The following is a 6,094-nucleotide window of genomic DNA, read 5'->3' as shown; positions in this document are numbered from 1 at the left end:
CTCCCTCTCCTGCACTGCCCAAATTCGCCTGGAATGCAGGATCCATCCCTGAGCCTGGAGGATGCAGGAACCTCCTGCAGTCAGGTGTCTGCTGCAGGGGAAGTGCAAAGCTCCTGTGAGACACTGGTGAGTGCGGGCAGAGAGTGGGGTGTGCGCAGCAGAGAGGGGGCTACAGGCAGGAAGCTGTCCCAGATGAGGTGCCCTGTCCCCACAGCATGGGATACCTTGCACCCAAGGACAACACCTTTCCTGTTGGCTCTTGCCAGCAAGTTCTCAATCCAGACCATTGGCTTTTCCCACTGCTCTCCCATGGTGCTCAGCTCTCTATCCTGATGGCATCCCCCATTCCTCTAGAAGCCTCCTTCAGATCAGCTTGATGAGGGATATTCACTCCACCTGATGAATTGACACTATAGTAGCAGCCTGCAACTACTGGAAATGTGTCTTCAGAGATGATGGAGGTTTTCTTGCTAGCAGGAAGAGAAGGAAACCTCTACAAAGTGCAGCCTGGAAGGTTCAGACTCCAAGTTAGGAAAGAGAAATGTGTGTCAAAAGGTGGACTTGTGGTGCAAGAGGTGACCCAGAGGGAGTCTGGCTCAGCCCATGGCTTTGTGTTTCAAGGAACAGACAGCCATGGGTGCAGAGATGGGACTGAAGGGACAGAAATGCCAGGGGAGAGCTGGCTGGGAAAGCAAGATGGGTGTCAGCAGCCTGAAGGGAAAGAGGTGCAGGCATGGGCCAGTGCAGGACAGCCTGCAGCAGAGATGAGGGAGGATTCTGGCAAGGCTGAAAGGCCCCAGAGAACAAAAGGTCTCTGTCCCCTGCCCTATGGCACTTGCCTCTTTCATCAAGGCCTGGGAGGAGAACTTTCATTCTCAGCATTTCAGGCTCTACTTCTCCAAGGGCTGTGCTCAGGGCTTGGCCTTTCTGCTTCATCAAACACACCAAGGGTGTTCTCACCATCAGACACCTGCACTTTGCCTTTGTCTGCTGTAATCACAGCCTACAGGTACTTGCTTTAATGAGGCCCTGGGGAGGCTTTGTCAGGAACAGCCTCAGTGGGGCCCATTAATGCTGAAGGGACCTGGGGCTTTGTTTAAGTAAGCAGTCTTCCTCATGTGGGTAGGGGTCCTGAGGATGAAGTAAGCAGTCTTCCTCATGTGGGTAGGGGTCTTCAAGATGAAGTAAGCAGTTTTCCTCATGTGAGCAGGGGTCTTCAAGATGAAGTAAGCAGTCTTCCTCATGTGGGTAGGAGTCTTCAAGATGAAGTAAGCAGTTTTCCTCATGTGAGCAGGGGTCTTCAAGATGAAGTAAGCAGTCTTCCTCATGTGGGTAGGGGTCTTGAGGATGAAGTAAGCAGTCTTCCTCGCAGTGTGCTTTTCACCGTTGGCCCAGTTGGACGCCCCAGTAATTACACACTCACTAAAACCAGCCAGATCTGTAATTATTCTAATAACTAACACAGATTTGGAACAGTTGTGACCTTCCTGCAACATTGATAGCAGGACAGGAGTATGCCAAGGGAGCAGATGGTTGGGAGGCTCTGTCTCTGAACTGACTGATAAGTACAAGGATGGTGTGAAATAACTCCTTCATGATTAGTGGAGTCACTAAATCTTGTTATCTCACCACAGACTTACAACACAAACATTGTTCTTTACAACTAAAGATACTTTAGAGGACCAGTGTGAAACAGTTCACTCACATTTAGTGGGGCCACTCAATTCCACAGGCTATCAACATAAACATTGTTCTCTTTCTACAACCTAAGTTAAGCTCAAATGTACTTTAACTCTCTTATTTTATAGGCATCAGCTTTTCTTTTATCAAGCATGCAACCCCCCCCCCTCCCCTTTTCTTCTTTTTAACTTTACAGATTCTTCTCCTATATGACTCCGGTTTGCTCATCTTATGTCTTTATTGAGCTTTGGGTTTGTTACTATAAACTTGTATGGTTATATCCCCATAATCACATCTATGATTTGCGAAAGCCAATACATTGATGTGTTTATCACAGGGACTAAAGGGGGCCCATGGTCACATAGGGGGGCCCATGGTCACATAGGGGGGCCCACGGGCACACAGGGGTTAGACCCCTGTGTCATTGAGGATGCTCTGCATGGATTGGGAAAGGCAAAGGGCACAGGAAGGGGGGGGGTTACTTGATTCCTGGTGAAATCCATTGGGTTTTAGCATTTGGTGCCCTATTTTCCACGGGAAATGGCATGGGTTTTGTTATGAAAGGTGATATCTCATTCCCTGCTCCCCTGTGTTCTGATGCGAGGAGGCAGGAAAGCAGGGAATGTCATCGGTTCTCAGTGATGGGGAGTTTGGTGGCTTTGGAATGGAAAATGATTGGGATGCCTGAAGGGAGCTGGTTTAGTTTCAGGTCTTTAGGACCTTAGTACAAAAGGGGTAAGGAAAACAATGGAAAAGCAGGACTTGGGAATGGGGAATATCCGGAACTCCTGCTGGCCAGGATGGGCACACTTAACACTAACTGGTAAGTAGAAGGATGGGATGTTGCTATGTCCGTAATATTAATGAAGCTGGGGAAAATAAAAGACCCTAAAGACCACCATCCCAATCTTGTATCCATGCGGGAAACTCCCTGGAAAACAATGTCGTATTCCCAGTGCCCATATGTGGATGCCATGTATAACAATACAGGGACACACATGAGGAGGAGCTATCCCCCCGTGTCTCCCTTTGCTGCCATGAGGAATACCTGCTGTCACCTTGGAACTGTTGGGAAGGTTGGTCCTGGAGTTTCCTCCGGATCAATTCCAAGGGAAACGGGAACAAGGCTCTCCCTGCTGCATGGATGGACTCCACAGCCCATAAAGTAGGTATGCTTTTATCCAGCACTGAGGTGCATGGGGATAGCTCCAAAGGGTTGGTTTCCCTTTACATTGCTTCTCTGAAGGTATACATATGCATTAGGTTACTCAAGACACCTATACATATTTATTATCTACCCCCACTTCGTATTATAATGAGCTAGAAGGTCATTCTAGAGTCTTCCTCTTGTGAGTAGGGGTCTCAAGATGAAGTAAATGAGTCTTCCTCTTCTTCAACCTTTCACCTTTTAATCTTCACACATGGCCTTAGGGTTTGGTTGGTGCCCAGTCTGCTTCTTCCCTGCTTAGCAATAGAACCAAACATCTGCTTTTGTCCCTTATCAATAGAACCAAACATCTGCTTTTGTCCCTTATCAATAGAACCAAACATCTGCTTTTGTCCCTTATCAATAGAACCAAACATCTGCTTTTGTCCCTTATCAATAGAACCAAACATCTGCTTTTGTACTTTTTAGCTTACTTTAGGTTGTAGGAAGAGAACAATCAATGTCTATGTTGGGAGTGTGTGGACTTCAGTGGCCCCACTAAACCCCATGGTTTCACTGCAGTCTCCTAAAGCAGCCTTAAAGGACAAGGGTTGTGTTGTAAATCTGCAATAACAGGACTTAGTTGTATGTTATATTTATATTTTTATATATTTATATAGATATCTATATTTATATATGTTATATTTATTTAGTTCTAATAACAAATATATATTTATGTTATATGTAATGTTTCGTTCTATTTATATTTATATTTATATATATTTAGTTAGTTCTAATAACATATTTATATTTATATATTTGTTATATTTATATGCTATATTTATCTAGTTATAATAAATATATATGTTATATTTATATATGTTATATTTATTTAGTTATAATAATATATATTTATATATGTTATATTTATTTAGTTCTATGTAGTTCACATGAATGGGTTCTTCCACCCCATCCTTCTGTTTACTTTAGAGACAGAGCCAGCTTGGGATGCTCCTTGCCTGCCCATCCTGCAGGAACTTGTGCAGGGAGGTCCCACTCTCCTCAGTCTTTGCTTGGTATCACAATTATTACAGATAGGGCTGGTTTGAGCTCATCTGGGGGATTGCTGGGTCCAGCTGGGCCAAAGGGGAAGAGCACACTGGGAGGAAGACTGCTTCCTTCATCCTCAAGACCCCTGCCCGCACTCACTGCAGAGCAGTGCGCAGGCACCGAGAGGAGGAGGTTTAGGGTAATAGTTACCATTATTAGTTATTAATAGTTATAACAATATAATAATATTATAATTGTTATAATTGTTAATAGTTATAATTATTCGTTATAATGTTCTCTGCCTATAAGGAATTATGGTTATGGATGGGACCAATGCAGTAGTGAACATATAGAAACCTATAACAAATCCTAATCACTCACACCACTGGCTATGGTCATGCACCCAGCGCTGGTTGCTTTTGCTTTATTGACTTTGTCCCTCAATAAAACCTTGTTATCCTGTTTAGAGGAGGGAATTCCTATCTCACAGGTCCATGGTGGAAGTGAGTGAAAGCCCTGGCGAGCCTTAAAGCTGGGAATGGGGAGCTTTGGGTGAAACACTGAGGTCTCTGCCCTACTGAATGGTGTGTCAGGTAAAGAAATGAGGGATGGGTCAGTACAGAAATGAGGAATGGGTCAGTAAGGAAATGAGGGATGGATCAGTACAGAAATGAGGGATGGGTCAGTACAGAAATGAGGGATGGATCAGTACAGAAATGAGGGATGGGTCAGTACAGAAATGAGGGATGGGTCAGTACAGAAATGAGGGATGGATCAGTACAGAAATGAGGGATGGGTCAGTACAGAAATGAGGGATGGGTCAGTACAGAAATGAGGGATGGGTCAGTACAGAAATGAGGGATGGGTCAGTACAGAAATGAGGGATGGATCAGTACAGAAATGAGGGATGGGTCAGTACAGAAATGAGGGATGGATCAGTAAGGAAATGGGGGATGGATCAGTACAGAAATGAGGGATGGGTCAGTACAGAAATGACGGATGGGTCAGTAAGGAAATGAGGGATGGATCAGTACAGAAATGAGGGATGGGTCAGTACAGAAATGAGGGATGGGTCAGTACAGAAATAGTCTCCAACTGGGCATGGAGCCATTGACCACAACTCTTTGTATGCACCCATACATCCACTTCTTTATCCACCAAGTGCTCCACCTATCAAATTGATGTCTCTCCAGCTTAGAGACAAGGATGTCGTGTGGGACAGTGTCAGACACTGCACAAGTCCAGGTAAATGCCGTCAGCTGCTCTACCCCTGTCCATCAGTCCCATAGCCCCATCATAGAAGGCCACCAAAGTGGTGGGGCAGGATTTCCCCTTAGTGAACCCTGCTGGCTGTCACCAAGCACCTGGTTGTTTTCCATGTGTCCTAACAGAACCTTCCAGGAGAAGCTGCTCCAAGGTGTTGCCAGGCAGAGAGGTGAGACTGACTGCTCTGTAATTCCCTGGGTTATCCATTTTCCCTTCTGGAAAATAGGGGTTATATTTCCCTTTTTCCAGTCGTTGGGAACTTCACCTGACTGCCATAATCTTTTAGATATGATGCCCAGTGGCTCAGCAGCTTCATTCACCAGCTCCTTCAGGACCTGTGGATGGATTTCATCAGGTCCCATGGACTTGTGCATGTTCAGGTTCTTAAGATGGTCTTGAACCACTTAAATGATCTCAACCATCTAAACCATCTAACCATCTGAACCATGTAACCCTCTAAACTCTATAACCATCTAAACTATATAACCATATAAATCATCTAACCATCTAAACTATATAATCATCTATACCATAGAATCATATAGCCATCTAAACTGTATAATCATCTAAACCATATAACCATCTGGTACCCAGAAACCCACCCTGCCCCAGCCATTGCCATCCATCCCAGTAGCCCTAAGCCACTCTCAAACTACAGGGTACGCCAAAACCCAACCCACCCCAGCCATCTCCATCCCTTCCAACCCCCATGGAACCCCTAAACCACCCCAAAACCCACCTTGTACCCCAAAACCCAACCCACCCCGGGCATCTCCATCCCTCCCATCACTGCTGGTACCCCTAAATGCCCCCAAACCCCATCTTGATGGAGCCCCATACGGGTCCCCACACAGAGCATGTTGGGATGCTGGGATGCAGCTCATGGCCCTGCAGCTCCAGTCCAGAACCCAGCCAGGTCACCATGGCAACGGGTCAAAATGGGGGCCCTTT

The sequence above is a fragment of the Melopsittacus undulatus genome, unplaced genomic scaffold (genome assembly GCF_012275295.1).
Source record: "Melopsittacus undulatus isolate bMelUnd1 unplaced genomic scaffold, bMelUnd1.mat.Z mat_scaffold_55_arrow_ctg1, whole genome shotgun sequence".
NCBI lineage: Eukaryota > Metazoa > Chordata > Aves > Psittaciformes > Psittaculidae > Melopsittacus > Melopsittacus undulatus.
This window is presented reverse-complemented; position numbering follows the sequence as displayed.